The sequence below is a fragment of the Triturus cristatus genome, chromosome 8, assembly GCF_964204655.1.
Source record: "Triturus cristatus chromosome 8, aTriCri1.1, whole genome shotgun sequence".
Taxonomy (NCBI): domain Eukaryota; kingdom Metazoa; phylum Chordata; class Amphibia; order Caudata; family Salamandridae; genus Triturus; species Triturus cristatus.
This window is the reverse complement of record NC_140591.1, coordinates 769299693-769316294: the sequence shown is the minus strand read 5'-3', so window position 1 is coordinate 769316294 and position 16602 is coordinate 769299693. Positions and strand designations below refer to the sequence as shown.

Sequence of the window (16602 nt, the reverse complement as noted above, 5' to 3'; positions counted from 1 at the left end):
AGGAGAGTCTGCTTTTGAATGTTTTTTAATGCAGAGAATGACACTTCAGAGGTAGACTGTTTCGGACCGAAGAGTTGAGGCTGTTTTTTTAGAGCGGAGGCCAAACTTTCTAGGAATCAGCCGGTCGGTGCCGACCATGACCCAAAGGCAGTAGAGGCCCAACAGCAGACTTTTGTAATGTCTGTGGTTTTTGATGGGGCAATTTACCCATGGTGTGTTGCCCTGATGTGAGGGTATCTTCTTGTTCTTCTGAATCAGAGCTCAGTTCAGGAGAGAAATTACCCTCATCTGCAGCCAATGAATGTGCCTCCATTTCTGTTTGCAGCTCTTCCCATCCGGAAATGGGTGGTGTCTCAGCGTGATGCGTCGATACATTTGCATTCTTCTGACTTTCCGATCTCGTAGTTTTTTCTTACATCTGAATGATTTACAGACTTCATAGGTTTGTTCCTGATGATCAGGAGATATGCATAAGTTACACACCTTGTGTAAATCAGTATGTGGAAATTTAGAATGGCAGTAATGACAACATTTAAAGGTGTCCGTTCCATCACCTTTTGGTCATTTTAATATTAAAAAAACGTATAAGCGAATTTCCACCCAGAAGGGCACAATGGAATCGAGTCCCCCAGATGAAAGTGGTGTCCAAAAAGTTAGCGCCTAAATAAGGATTCAATCTCGATGGAAAACAATATAGACAGTATTAGAAAAGGATCCTAATGACTGTCGACCGGAGCAGAGGAGGACACGACCGAACCAAACGGCAGAAAATAACAATCTAACAATAAATGGAGCGGATGACCATGCGTGCTACAAGAGAAGGATTAATTGTAACTCGTGACTCGAAAAACGTATTTGGAGGAAATAACTTGCACACTTCCGAGCCCAACACTTGATATAATTATTGCGGTGCATATAGATGAAAATATATAACTTCTCCTACAGATCCCCACCAAAGGGGTGATGTGACCCAAAGCCTGCTCTCAATTATTATAATGTAATGATTTTTTTTTTTTAATCCTTTCAGACTTATTTAAGGAACCATACCCATCTGGGTATAGTATTAAGTGCATGTCATTGTTTATATGCATTATTCCTGCTTGATTCAGTAGCAGATCATATTGTTGTTTTCTTCTAAGGTTCTGATGAGAAGCCAAGGGGATGGCTTCGAAACATGTAGACTACGGAGGTGATAGCTCATTGTAGCACAGTACCTCAACTCCCCACTTTTAATAATACCAGCTAGAAGGAACATTAAAGTATATTTTTTCACATAACCAGGTATTAACGTACTTCACAATTTACATTTTTGACCCTTCCACTCATTTTTGCATCACACACAGTATTCTTTCACTACTAAGTGCTCCTGTGTCTTCGCTGATCGTAGCACGCCCCGTCCCGCAGCAGGGCGGGAAGAACCTGGTGATGAAGCATGCCACCAAGGGTCCTTTTGGGGGGGTGAGGTTATTTTAACAAAGCATTATGCTCCCTATACATCAGTAGGAACACACATTTCACAAATAGTGAAAAATTACTATGGAAGGATTTTTTCATTTTGCTTTATCCAAGGTTGATTCCTTTTGGTTTCTTCAGGACTGGATCGCCACATGCTAACAGTGGTAGCAGCCTTAGCTCTGGTGGAATGAGCACTTAAGCCTTCAGAAGGCTGCTTCTTTGCCAGAGCATAACAAATCTTGATACAGATGACTACCCATCACAAGATTGTCCTTTTTTGCACCACCGGCCCTTCTTCACTCCAACATACCCCACGAAGAGTTGGTAGTCCACCCTGAACTCTTTTGTGCAGACAAGCTCGAACAACGCACTTTTTGGGTCCAGACAGTGGAGTTGCTCCTCTTCTTTAGAGGGATGTGGATGAGTGTAGAAGGTGGGCACCGTGACAGATTGTCCCACATAGAAAGATTTAACCACTTTCAGAAGGAAAGAGGCCCAAGTGCGAAGTACCAACTTGCCAGGAAATATTTTCAAGAAGGGAGGCTTGGATGAGAATGCCTGCGGCTCAGTTACCCTTCTGGCAGAGGTAATTGCCACTGAACACGCTGCTTTAATGGTGAGCAGCCAGAGGGGACAATTATGCAAGGGCTCAAAAGGAGCACACATGAGGAAGGTGAGAACCAAATTAAGTCCCACTAAGGCATAATGTAAGGAGCAGGCGGGAACATATGTACTAGACCTTACAGGAATCTATGTACAATGGGTGATTTAACTAAGAAGGGCTGGTCTGGCAGCCTCAGGAAGGCAGACAAAGTCAAAAGATACCCTTTAGGGTGCCCAGAGCAGAGCCCAGCTGGGCAAGGGTCCAACAAAAACAAAAAAAGCAACACATCAGAAAAGGAAACAGAAAGAGGGTCAATAAACTTTTCTGTACAAGATTATACAAATCTTTTCCACCGGAAGGCGTATACCGTCTTGGCACAGGGCTGCCTGGCTGCCAAAATAGCACTGCAGACTTCAAGAGGAAGGTCGAAAGCTGTCAACTGTTGCACCTCAATCTTCCACGCAAGAAGGCGTAAAGTTGACACGTTCGATGGAAGACCCTCCCCTGCTGCTGCGACAGAAGATCTTTCTGAAGGGGCAGCCTGATCAGAGGAACAATGCTCATTTGCAGAAGCTCGGGCATACCAAACTCTGTGCCCAATCCAGGGCCACGAGGATGACTTGGGCCCGGTCATTCCTGAGCTTCTTGAGAACTCGGGGCAGGAGTGATATGGAAGGATATGCATACAGGAGGACTGAGCTCCACTCTAGACAGTGTCTGAGTGAGAACCGCCTTGGAAACTCCAGAATGCAAAATTGCTGACAGTTTTTGTGTTTGGTGAAGGTGAACAGATCTAAAGAAGGCTCTACCCACTACTGAAAGAGACCTTGCCATCTCCCAATGGAGACACCACTTGTGATCTACTAGGCATAGGCGGCAGAGTTTATCCGTCCATGCGTTCACAGAACCTGCCAGGTGTTGAATCACCAGGTAGATTCCCTGCTGTTCCAGCCATGTCCAGAGCCCTGTTAGCTATAATACTACATGGTGGTAGTGTTGTCTGAATAGTTGAACTAGCCTTCCCTTGATTGAGGGTAGAAAGGCTTTCAATGCCATGCCGGATCGCTCGGAGCTCCAGCATGTTGATGTGGAGTCCGGATTCCGCCGCTGACCAGAATCCTCTGATCTCCACCTCTCCCAGATAGCAGCCCCATCCCAGGAGTGACAAATCTGTCACTACTGTGAGATATGGTTGGGGAAGAGAGAGGGTCTGCCTCTGACCCAATTGCAGCTAATCATCCACCACTGCAGGTCTTTCGCAGTTCCCTCCAAGATCTGGACCATGTTGGAGAGATTTCCCTGAAACTGCGCCCACTGAACTTCAGGCCCCACTGCAGAGCCTGTATATGCCATCTGACATGTGTCACTAGCAGGATAAAGGAGGGCATGAGGCACAGCAGCCTCAGTCTCATTCTCACCAAAATCCAGTATAGAGGCTCATAGCCTAAATATCCTGGACTCGCTGCTCGAGAAGATAGGCCAATGAGTGAGGCCTGGTCATTCCATGAAAAGCCAAATGTCCACAGATAGGCATGGTGTCTAACAGCCACCGTTGTGGATATCACTCTGCCCAGCGAGTCAGTCTAGTCCAAACCACATCGAATGGAAAAGTTTGCTGCATCTCTCCTATCTGATGCTGCTTGGGAGAAGATGGCTCGGGCCTCCTCTGGGACCTGTGGCAGCACTTGTACAACCGTTTCGCACAGAGGGAATAATAGGCCAATAAGAATGCAGTGTTCACCCACCGCAATGCAAGGCTGGCGGAAGAAACATTTTTCTTGCCCCAACTGTCCAGCCTATTGGTTTCCCTGTCTGGGGGAGCGGCAGGGAATGTGCCTTGGGAAGTAAATCTTGGACCACCAAGCTCTCTGGGGTGGGGTCGGTAGTGGGGAGGTTTGGGCCACCTAGGGCAGGGCAGAGGTAGATGATCCTGTTCACAGGAGCTCCTGTGCTGGGCTTGGACCAGGTTTCCAGAAGAACGTCCATGAGGACTTAGTTGAATGGGAGCAAGGATTCTGAAGAGGACGCTCCTGGCTGTAGCACCTCTGTCAAGATGCTGGTCTTGACTGCCACTAAGGGTAGTTAAATCAAGGACCTCAGCCGCCCTGCGCACCACCATGGCATAAGATGCACCCTCCTCCATAGCCATGGTAGGAGGAGAAAGCATGGCAGTATATGGGGAGGTGTCCAGTGAGTGCACACAATTCCTCATACCATTTCATGTCTTGGTCATACTGCTGGTATTCTAAAGGGTTCAGTGACTACTCCCATTCTTCTCCCCAACACTAACTGTCCAAATAAGGCTCAGGGAACAACGTAGGACAAATGGACCCTGTCAGTGCTGGAATCAGTGTCGGTCAACACAGTACTGGTTCTGTGTTGTCAGGGATCAGAATATGGCTGGTGCGGCTGATGTGCAGCCACGCCGGAGGGGTCAGGCTGCTCAAAACTGAGGCGCATGGCCTTGTAAAACTCTTTAATTTGAGCGGGGGTGTAGGAAGCTGGCTGTGTATACTATGCCAAAATAAGGTATAGTGTCCATTGAGTGCATGGATCCCCAGAGGTATAGCAGAGGCTAAAGTAAATAGTACCGTACTCTGTTTTGTGGCAGTGTGGTTGAGCAGTAAGGCTTATCAGAGGGTAGTGTTAAACATTTATGTACACACACAGGCAAGACATGATGTCACACACTCCAAGACTGAATCCAGACCAATTGTTTGTATAAATAGTTATTTTGTTGTTTTATTTTTAGACCCAAGATTGACTCAGTAGCAGTAAGTTAAACTCTTCATACAATGTTACTTTTCAAAAGACAGTGAATACTGGTTTGTCAGAAACATTTAGAGAAGTTTTGAAGTTAAGAAAACAATTGGTAAGCTGTTTAAAAACACTTGAAACTTATATTTTGAGTACTTTTAGATTAATTTGAGATTTACTTTTCTAGTTTGGCATGAAACACACTCCAAACACAGTTTAAGCAACACAGTACATTGGCAAACTTGTTAACTGAGGTGAAGGCGCTAGGGGCGTGGCCAAGCCGGCTATCATGGCGGCCGCATCCTGCTAGGGCTCCGCGATCGGGCCGAACAAGTGGCCACTTCCTGACGTTGCACCTCAGCAGAAAACTTCCCGCTGGGCGGTGGAGGGTCTCGGGCACCCGCTGCTCCGTTGTGGTGCGCCGCTGAACGGGGGGAAACGGAGTAGCGGCGACGAACAGCTCCGGATCGGGACCCGAGAGCGCAAAATGGCGGCGAGCGGACCCTGAAGCCCGCGATCGAGGGACCGGCGGAACTATGGACGGCAGGCACAGCCGACACGCCTGCCCTGTGACCCCCGTGGAGCCATAACTGATGCCTGCATTCCACGGTGGGCTGGTGAAACCCCGGAGACGGGCTGCGGGTGTGGGCGTCCCCTTCCCTGCCCGGACGCGAAGAAGGAGAGCGGCCATGACACCAGCGGCCCGAGTCTCACGCAACGAACGGCCCCGCAGCTAGAGGGACGAGGCGCATCAGACGAGACTCGGCGCTTTCCCTGGAGGCGCCTGGAGACTGCGACGCCCGCGGTGAGTGCGGTGCTGCGGAGGGGAGGCCTGGCGGGTCTGGAAACCGGATCGGGGTGCCTGACCCTAAGATGGCGCCCGGCGAGACGGCGCCTCATTGAGGCCTGGAGCGGAGGGCGCCAGTGTTGTGAAGGAGCGACCTACATCCCTCCCGGACCCTACCCGGGATACCCCGCCCTGCGGGGCGGCACGAACCCGGACGGCACCCAGCCCTTGCACATCGCCGATGGGGGTGGCCGGCCTGGGACCCTACCGAAGAGCACCGAGCGGTGAAGTGCCTCGCGAGGGCCCGCGTTGATGGAAGTCACGAGTTGGGACGGAGCCTCTCACGTGCCGTGCATAAACGATCCCTGAGAGCGCCGGACGGCGGCCTCCTCAAAGCACACAAACAGGAACGAAATAACGGAGGGCCCTGGTGGGGACATACACTACAGGACTGAGTGAAACAGGAGAGGAGACGACCCCCCTGCCCCCGTGGGGGGAGAGGGAATCGGTGCCCCCCAGCGGACGCACCTCGCCCGCAACCATGGGGAAGCCCCGGGGGACCCAACAGACGGCGGTCCCCGAGACGGCCCCGGAAAAGATGCCTAGAGCTCGGACATGGGTGGGCGCGACGGAGTCGCTGCCCGACTCCTCGGTATCTGTCAAGTTGGACCAGGTTCTGGCCGCCATAGAACACTCCAGGGTCTCCATGGAGGAGCGACTCGGGACACTAGCGACGGACATTAGCCTTATCCGGGACGACCATCGGAAACTGGTGGATAGAGTGAAGGACGGAGAGAAGAAGATCGAAGAAGTACAGCCAACGCTCGATAAACACCAGCAGACGCTCCAGGAGGTGCTGCATCGCCTAACCATCATGGAGGAGCGGGCGGACGATTTAGAAGGGCGCTCTCGACGCTGCAACATACGCGTAATCGGGCTACCCGAAGGAATCGAAGGCACGGACCCCCTACAATACGTAGAGACCTGGGTGAAATCCTTCACCCCGGATAAGGACCGCTCCGCATTCTTTTCCCTGGAACGAGCCCACAGGGTCCCGGCTCGCCGACCGCCCCCAGGGGCGCCCCCGAGGCCGCTGCTAGCGAAATTCCTCCACTTCCGTGACAGGGATGCGGTGCTGCGCGCGGCACGAGTGGCGGGCGCCCTGCGAGTCGACAACCAACGTGTTATGGTGTTCCCCGACTATGCACGAGCAGTTCAACAACAACGCGCCTCCTTCCTGAATGTAAAGAGACGTTTGCGCGAGAACAATATCCACTACTCCTTGCTTTTCCCAGCCCGTCTCAGGGTGGTCTACGCTGACTCTACTGTGTTCTTCACGAACGTCACGGAAGCTCAAGATTGGGCAGATCAGCACTGTGCACGACAATCCAGGGCGGAGATCACAAGAGACCCGCATCCTAAGCCTCCACGATCAGGAAGGCGGTCGCAACGACGCCCGCGCGCAGGCGCGAGTGGCAGGGCACCTGCCCGCACCCAAGACTCTCCGGACCTTGAGCAAATCGTGAAAGAGCGAAGGGAGGCCTTGCAAGCAGTGATCGACCTGCAGGCGTCTCCTCTACCGGATGACATTGATCGGCCGCCGCATATTTTTACCTCGGAGGAGGAGAATGACAGCGATGGGACGGGGGAGAACTCCGTGACACCCCCCATGGTCACTCCGCAGACGGCGGACCTCATTCTAGATGGACAATCTGGCTCCCATACGATATGAAAAGGGGACTCTTGTATTTACCATTACGCCAAATGCACTTTCTTCCCCACCTGTTGCATTGACCCTTCTATCGTAACCTGCTGCAACAGGTGCAACGTCCTTTTCTCCTACTACTGGCCCGATTCGTCTCTGGCCCAGCACGCATGCACCGCCGCCCCCCTTCATATATAGTCGTATTTCCCCTTAAGTGGGTAACCAGGTTTGGACGCACCGTCCTTGACGATGGGTCCCAGGTATTGGGGATGTTCCTCGACCCCTTTGGTTCAGTTGTATACCCCAGTTACACACCTTTCCCACCCCTCATATGGAATGAAACAGATCCAACCATCTCCCACATATGCTTATGCGGCGTCGGGGGGCGCAGACACTCTTTACCACCCGGAGCGACCGAGGTCTACACACCTCAATAGGCGTAGTCCCTGCGCTAGGCGAACAGACACAGCCCATGACGCATCACACACCACACACTGATGTCACCCTCCTTACCCTGAATGTTAGGGGGCTGCACACTCCGCGCAAACGATATGCGGTGTACTCCTATGCAAAACGTCACAATACCCCGATAGTCTTTTTGCAAGAGACACACCTCATTGCAAAAGAGGTCGGGAAACTGCAGTTGAAATGGCGGGGTCTCCTGTGCGCCACAACCTACTCTGCGTATGCGCGCGGGGCGTTGATCTGGGTGCGACCGGGGACCCCCTTCCGGGAGCTTCGGAGGGTCATCGACAAAGAAGGTAGATATGCACTACTGGAGGGTCTTTTAGACGGACAGGTAGTACTTCTCGGTAGCATTTATGCCCCTAACGTTGACCAAGACAAGTTCTGGGACCATCTCACAGGGGTCCTTGCCCCATTTGCTTCCATACCCTGGGTTCTGGGAGGAGACTATAATTGCTCACTAGACCTGCACCTTGACCGATCGCACCCACCTCCACTGCACTCACCGGCACATAAGCAAACCACTAGATTCCGGGCATGGATTTCACACTGGTCGCTAACTGATGCTTGGCGGCTGCGCCACCCCCAGGTCCGCCTGTATTCCTTTCATTCCATCCCACACAACTTGCGCGTCCGCCTTGACCGCTTCTTATGTACGGCGACTATCCTACCCCGGATCACCCACACAGACTACCTGGGCAGAATTATCTCCGATCATGATGCCCACATTCTCCGGATACGCTGGCAGCCCCCACACCCACCGGTCCCCATGTGGCGTTTGCCACGGGACTGCCTATCGGACCAGATCTTTCGTCACGATCAGGAGGGTAGCATCCAAGACTATTTCACGCGCAACTCGGGAACGGCGTCCTCTAGGTTGGTGGAATGGGATGCGTTTAAGGTGGTGGCCCGGGGAGAATGCCTGCGGCAAATAACGGGTGTTCGACACGTGTTGGAACAAGCCCTCACCACCGCGGAGCACCGCCTGGCGACCCTCACCAAGCGGGATGCTACGTCCGAAGAGGAAACGCGGCGTATAGCAGACGCCAAAACAGCCTATCACTCAGCCTCTACGGATCTGCGAAGGTGCAACTTCCGATCCTATGCTACCCGGATGCATAAGGAGAGGGACAAGACGGGCACTCTACTGGCGTGGTTAGCCAGGCAAGACACGGAAGTCAAGCCCATTACCGAGCTACTGGACCCTAGGGGGGTGTTAGTGCACTCCCAGGCGGAGATTCTGGGGGCCTTCCGCGACTACTATGCCGAGACATATAGTGACCCCACCTCTACCCCGCAGGAAGTAGTGGATCGCTTTCTCGATCCTTTGCCGCTCCCAACAATCACGAGAACAGAACAAGAGGCCCTAGATACCATACTAGTTTCGGCGGATGTGACGCGGGCCCTACGTGCCCTGGCCCGCAATAAAGCTCCGGGACTGGATGGGTTCCCCCTAGAATATTACACAACCTTTTCAGTGCACCTGATCCCTCGGTTAGTGGAGGTGTTTACGGCGGCGCTGAAGAAAGGAGAAATGCCGAAATCTATGCGAGAATCCGTCATCGTGACATTCCTGAAACCACATAGGGACCCACAACTAATGGCCTCCTACCGTCCGATATCGCTATTGTCTGCCGATTGTAAACTCTTCGGGAAGACCTTAGCGGATAGGTATGTCCAAATTATACGCTCTCTGGTTCACCCGGACCAGTGCGGATTTATACCTGGCAGATGTACGTCCCAGAACATACGTCGAGTCTTCCACATTCAGGATCAGGTGCAGGGGATCTACCCTCGAGCGGCCTGTCTCATCTTAGACCTTGAGAAGGCCTTCGATTCCCTCACATGGCAGTTTCTGTTCTCGGTGCTACAACGAGTAGGCATAGGGCCCACCCTCCTCGCCTACACGCGCTTATTGTACACCGGACTGACTTCGCGGGTGCGCCTAGGCCGATACATATCGACGGAGTTCGCGGTTCAGAGAGGCACGCGACAGGGCTGCCCGCTGTCCCCTCTGCTCTTTGCCCTGGCGGTGGAGCCCCTGGCGGTGCGGCTCCGGAGGGAAGGTGAGAGCTGGGGCATCCCGATAGCGGACACGGTGCATAGTATTTCCTTATACGCAGATGACCTACTGATCTATGTACGGGACATTGCGGATGATCTGACACCCCTCTGGGAAACCTTGCAGGAATTTACCGTGGCCTCAGGACTACGAGTAAATTGGGATAAATCCGCAATTTATCCGCTGCATCCGGGACTACCTCCGCAGGTGGTTCACATGGGAACCCAGCGAGTACCCTGGAGCGCGGAGGCCCCCCGGTACCTGGGTATTCGTCTCTACCACTCCACCGCAGATATGTTCGAGGGTAATCATTGCAGGGCTTTAGCGAGCATTAGGGCTTCGATCGGCTTTTGGAAGAGCCTCCCATTGGCTCCCATTGGGAGAGTGGCATTGGCCAAAATGATCATGGTTCCGAGATTGCTGTACTTTTTTACCAACCTCCCCGTGATCCCGCCCAGGACCTTTTTCCGGGACCTAGACTCCCTTCTTAGTGCGCTCATCTGGGGGTCTAACAGACACAGAATAGCCCTGACAAAACTACAATTGCCCACCACGCAGGGTGGCTTGGGAGCCCCATCCTTCGAAGCCTACTTCTTGGCAGCACAACTGCAATGGCTGTCGCATTGGACAGCAGACAGGTACACTGTGGAAACGCATACCATCGCGGGACGAGTATCAGTTCCGGAGATCCGTCGCTTGCTCCTCCCTGGCACACGCCCAAAGCCCACGTACCCCTTGCAGGTGCTGGTCGCACGTAAGTGTATGATGCGGATACACCGCATGTCCCCGGGGACCCCTTTGTACTCCCCTTTACTCACTCTAGTGGGTTGGCCCAATCGGGAACACTACTACACGAATAGCGCGCTTCGCACATGGACGGGATGTGACCTGACAGAGGCAGCGTCCCTTTTCGAAGACGGGCAACTAAGACCATTCCTTAGTTTGGTGGAGGAACACGGGCTTCCCCCAGGGCAGTTTCTGCTCCACCGCCAACTCCTAGATAGCTACCGACCACACCAGGACCTAAGTAGCGGGGAACCACACCCACACCCAGTGCTACACACGATCCTACATTTGGGAGCAGGACGCCATCTCACTACATGGCTGTACAAAGCCATACGGGAATTGACTAATAAACCATTGGCGACCCTCCGGGCCACCTGGGAGGCGGAAATCGGGCGAGTGCTCCATGACGGGGAGTGGCAGAAGGCTTTGAGATACCCGAAGAAAGTCTCCAGAAACGCACGATTTAAAAACATCCAATATTATATCCTACACAGGGCCTATCTCACACCTGCACGCCTCCAGCGATTCTACCCTGACACTCAGTTCCTATGCCCCAGATGTCAAGAACAAAACGCGGACTTTCGACATATGTTCTGGGGCTGCTCCGTCATTCAAATCTTCTGGCATCACATTCACACCGCATTGGGCACCCTCACTGGGCTAACCTGCATGAACACTTGGGAGGCCAGCGCCATAGGCATCTTTCGCATCAGTAAGCAACACAAGGTGCAGACTCGCTTCCTCTCCTTAGCGGTGCTCTTGGCCAAACGCAGCATAGCCATGTATTGGCGTTCCCCCATCGGCCCTCCGGTGGCGGCGTGGGTGGGAGCTACACTCAAATGGGCGGCGGCGGAGGAAACATTACGGGAGGAGGAGGTGAAAGGGACCCGCAAGCACCCTATATCAATGGAATGGGCCATGTTACTGTATCAATTTAGGCAGCTCTCCCCGGGGGCGGACCCGCCAGACGACGCATCTACACAACTAATCCGGAATACACAATCATAGGCTCTGCCCACCTGAACCCGTAGGCCCCCAGCTGTGCAAAGCCTTGACAGACCCTAACTTCAGGCGCACTATTGCGATTTTGGGTCGCAACGACCAAGATAGACACACATAGTATCAGAGATACCTCACCATCACGACGCTGCATTTCCCCCCTTAGTGCAAGTGGATATATTCTTCCATATTCATCCCCTAGTTTGCACCACTGTTGACCCCCAGTTCCTTTGCCATGTATGGAACCCGAGATTGTAGGCTGTGAACGTCACGATGATTGCATACCCAGTTTAGGCCTCATGATAACGAATTATCAAGAAATATAATTGTTGAGTAATCCTACAGGATGCATGATCGGATATGACCACTTGACGAATATGTATGATGTACAATATAAGAAATGTGAAAATGGCAATAAAAATAAGTTTAAAAAAAAAAAAACTGAGGTGAAGGCGCTAGGTTGCTTTTGTTGCAGTTCAAGATATATCAACACTTAGAGGTTTCAGTGAAAACCTACCATTCGGTCCTATGGAGAAAAACTACATTAAGTTTGCAGGTAAGTAAGCAGTTTTGGAGAGGAGAACTAAGGTTCAGGTTGACACTCAAGGGGCACCAAATCACACGAAGTACACAGGGGTGAGAGGAAGGACCCTCTTCGACCTCCCGCTTGTTAACTGAATATCACAAAAAGAAGAGGGTTAAAGATAAAATTGAGTGAAGAGCCATGGGTGTGGGGGGAGGGAGGGAAATCCACCAATTTAGTAAAACTGCCCTCACACACAGCAAGCTGTGTCATGCTTCATCATAGGGCTGCTACTACACCTCCGCGCCAACCAAACGCTGGAGGTGGAGCAATAATGGAGGGGAAGACAATACAACACACAATATAAGTGGAACCAAAGGTGAGTTAAAGGTGCAGAACCAGTGATAATCAGTGATATAAAACCGATCCCGGGAAGTCCTTATTTCAAATTTAATATTAGGTACCCAGAACGGATTTAAAAACCAAAAAACGTGGGTGGTAGGTTGGAGAGCTTATAATGAGGTTCCAACTCCCCCATTCTGCATGGATGCCGACATGTTTCAGCCAGCTCTAAATAATAACCCGGGACTTCACCACATAAGTTCCTAGGTGTAGAACCTTCTTCCTCCCAATTTGTAAAAGAAGAAAAACACCTCAAGTGAGGTCTCTCGCCTTTGGAGAGGAACCTAAAGTGATAAAAAAAAAAAAAACATTAAATAAACATAAAACTGGTGGATACTCCCCGAAACACACACGAAAAAAAACACACAATCTTCACAAAAGCATACTCATACCTCCCCTCATGTGGGGATCAAGGTGGTTGCTTTCAGTCACGATATCAATATAGCTACTTGCTATAGCCCCCCGATAGTTAATATATAAATCAGGAGGTGTAGTTATAAACAAACTACAGAAGAAAATAATTGCTCAGAAGACACCACCGGACCACCCGGCACCATACACTACGCCCAGCTTACCGAGTTTATTGAATTAGTAAACTCGAAATGGCGGGGGAGTGAGGACAGCCGTCCACACGCACTCTCTGTAAAAAGGTAATGCTGAGGTAAGGATTTAGATTTGTAAATAAATAAATAAATAAATAAATTGCACACTGAAAGAGCTTCTGTTAAACAAGCGCAAACAAAAGGTGTCTAGTAAGTAACTGAAGTATAATTTATACATGGTCGACTAAATCAAAAGTAACTACCTCTCGTACTAGGAAGTTTTATGTTGTTACCCTGGTTTTTATAACCAAGCAGGTATATGTATACACATGGTGCAGCTATAGTATAGATATAGTCCCAGCGTCACCGCATATACTTTGGTAGATTAAAGGTTCCGAAGAAATTTCAAAGAAATACCTTTGTTGCGTAAAGAGAAGTGCCCCCTATAAATTAAACAAATAGATATTCAAGGCCCCCATTCCTCGTCTAGCGTAGCATGTTATGCTTTTCTTTTGAATGCCCCCAAAGTCCCACTTACTGCTTTCTAGGACAGCTATCCGCCATAAATTCTGTTACTCCTTCACCGCCGCGTAGGATACTACCGGCGTTTCCTCGATCCTATTGAGGACGAATAGCCCACGCCCATTACGGGACGCCGTCTCACGTGACCCGCCCGAAGCATCGGTGTCACGAGAAAAACTAGAACGCGTAAGGAGAGTGGATTTACTCATTCCTTTGAGTTTCATTAGAAATTCCCTGTTCGAGACCCCAGGCCTGATGGTCACAATCCGAATCATGCAATATACACTTATACAAAAAAAAAATTTTGTTGTTCGTCACAAATGGAAAATAAAAATGTATTTTATCGAGTGACTTGGGGGTAAGGTGTAACAACCTCCAGTAGAGGCGGATAGCGATCTTAAAATCCTGCCAAACTAAGGATTTTTCCATAAATTCCCATTCCAAAAATAGATTTGTCAAATCCTGGCGGTGTGGACTCTATGGAGTAAAACAATGACTAGGTGATAAGTCTATAATGCTAAACATTCATACGACTGCTAAAGCTAAGTAAGGGCATAGGCAGACCCACTGTAGGACAAGGTACAGAGAGGACCCTAATGTAATCAAAAGCAATCATATTACCTTCCTACTTGCCCATTAAAAGGCCACATATCTATTATTTATTAGTACTAGAGCAAAGATACAGATAGGGGGATCAGAACCAACTCAGGCAAACCAAATAAGCAGTATAATATTCATTATGAGCGCTATTAAACACTTTTGATATTCTTATTTTTGTTTTTATTCAGGGTTAAAGATTAAGTAGCAATGTAATCCAGATTAATCTAAGGATTCAGAAGACTATTCCAGGGGATATCATCATTTAATCCCCTGGTGGAACTTCCAACTCTATAGATCCATTTCTGTTCACATAGGAAAAGGGCTCTTTCTGGATTACCTCTACTCAGATTGATTTTAGGTTTGTCCAGCACAGTCCAAAAGAAGTCCTCAGCCGAGTGCTTCTTTTCTTTGAAATGGTTCGTCAATTTGCTAATTGTTCGTTGACATCTGAAGGTCGACCTATGCTCCATGATCCTTATCTTGACCAGTCTTGTCAAGAACAACAAAGAAATTGTAATAAAGCAGGCAGACAAGGGTGGTGCCACTGTAGTATTGAGTAGAATAGCCTATGAAACAGAATGTCTGAGACTCCTTGCGGACAGTAGAAACTAGAAGATACTAAGACAGGATCCTACTGAGGATATTAAAAAGGAAATTGCATTAATGGTAGAAGAAGCCACTCAAAGTGATTGGATTACAGAGAAAGAAGGTAGATTTCCCTGTCAATTAAAACCAGTGACCCCATATTTTTATATTCTCCCGAAAGCGCATAAACCAACCAGGCCCCCACCAGGGAGACCTATTGTTTTGGCCATGGGGTCCCTTTTGGAGCCGTTATCACAAGTTTGTAACTTCTTCTTTAAACCTATTGTACAATCCAGACCGGCATACCTTAAAGATACAACAGAAGTCTTAAAACTATTAAACCCTGTGGAATACGATCCCACAGAGGACTTCTTGGTAGGACTGGACGTGGAGTCCTTATATACTAACATACCTCAGATGGAAACACTAAGGGTGGTTGAAGACATTCTGTACACTTTGGACTGGGAGTATACTACGCCTAGACCTTTTATACTACATTTGGCTGAGATAGCCCTGACAAATTTTATTTTTTAATTTCAAGGAAACTGCTACCTCCAGACCCACGGGACCTCCATGGGAAGTGTTTTTGCTCCCAGCTTGGCAGGGTTGTATATGTCGGCCTTTGAGGACCAGTACATCTACTCCCATGGAGGTCCTTGGTCTAATCATATAAAGGTCTGGAGACGTTTTATCGATGATGTCCTTTTGATATGGAAGGGCAATAGGGAGTCTCTTGAGGACTTTTTAATGTGGCTGAATAGTAGGAATCCCTTGCTTCTTTTCACGTCCACTATATCAAAGGATTGTTTAAGTTTTCTGGATTTGACTATTTTTTGTGAAGGCGGCTGCCGCCTACATACCAGAATGTTTCATAAGCCCACAGGCAAACAGTTGGTCTTTTAAAAGTTTCCACCCTAAATCTCTTAGGGAAAATCTTCCTGTAGGTCAATTTTTGCGACTTCGGCTAAATTGTTCCAATCGCACAGATTTTAAATTGGAAGCGGAGACCTTGGAGAAGAAACTCCTGCAAAGAGATTACCCTGTGAGAGTGGTACGAAGGGCGAAGAAAAGAGCGTCCAATTGCCATCGTGAGGCGCTCCTTGAACCTAATGAGCAAACACCAACTGAAAGAACGGTCTGTGTGACTACTTTCAACACAGCCTCTAATGACATTCAGAGAATCATCTTACGTAATTGGAGAATTTTAAACTCTAAGGGACTCGCTTTTGAGAAACCCCTGTTCTCATTCAAGAGGAGTCAGAATATCAAAGACATGTTGGTCCATACTAGACCTAGAATGAACAGGAATAGGCAAGATGATACAGCTGGGGAGAATCGGATAGGTTTTCTTCCCCCAATTTCAGGTCACACAAGATGCGGTATGTGTGATGTTTGTCATCTCACAGCAAATACAAAGAGCATTGATGTAGGGTTACTTCACCCTTGGGAACAGCGGAATCATACAAACTGTAACTCCGCCTATGTAATTTATTTGCTGAAGTGTCCCTGTGATCTGTTATACCTTGGTATGACGACAAGACGGGTCAAGATAAGGATCATGGAGCATAGGTCGACCTTTAGATGTCAACGAACAATTAGATTGAACAACCATTTCAAAGAAAAGAAGCACTCGGCTGAGGACTTTTTTTGGACAGTGCTTGACAAACCTAAAATCAATCTGAGTAGTATTAATCCAGAAAGAGCCCTTTTCCTATGTGAACAGAAATGGATCTATAGAGTTGGAAGTTCCACCAGGGGATTAAATGATGATATCCCCTGGAATGGTCTTCTGAATCCTTAGATTAATC

The 16602-nt window shown here is 49.5% G+C and overlaps 1 protein-coding gene across 2 annotated transcripts in view; it reads right to left on the bottom strand.

Annotated features, from left to right (window-relative positions):
* The window catches only part of RPS6KA3 (ribosomal protein S6 kinase A3), a 690637-nt gene that overhangs the window by 68128 nt on the left and 605907 nt on the right, over nt 1-16602 (bottom strand). The window lies entirely within an intron of this gene.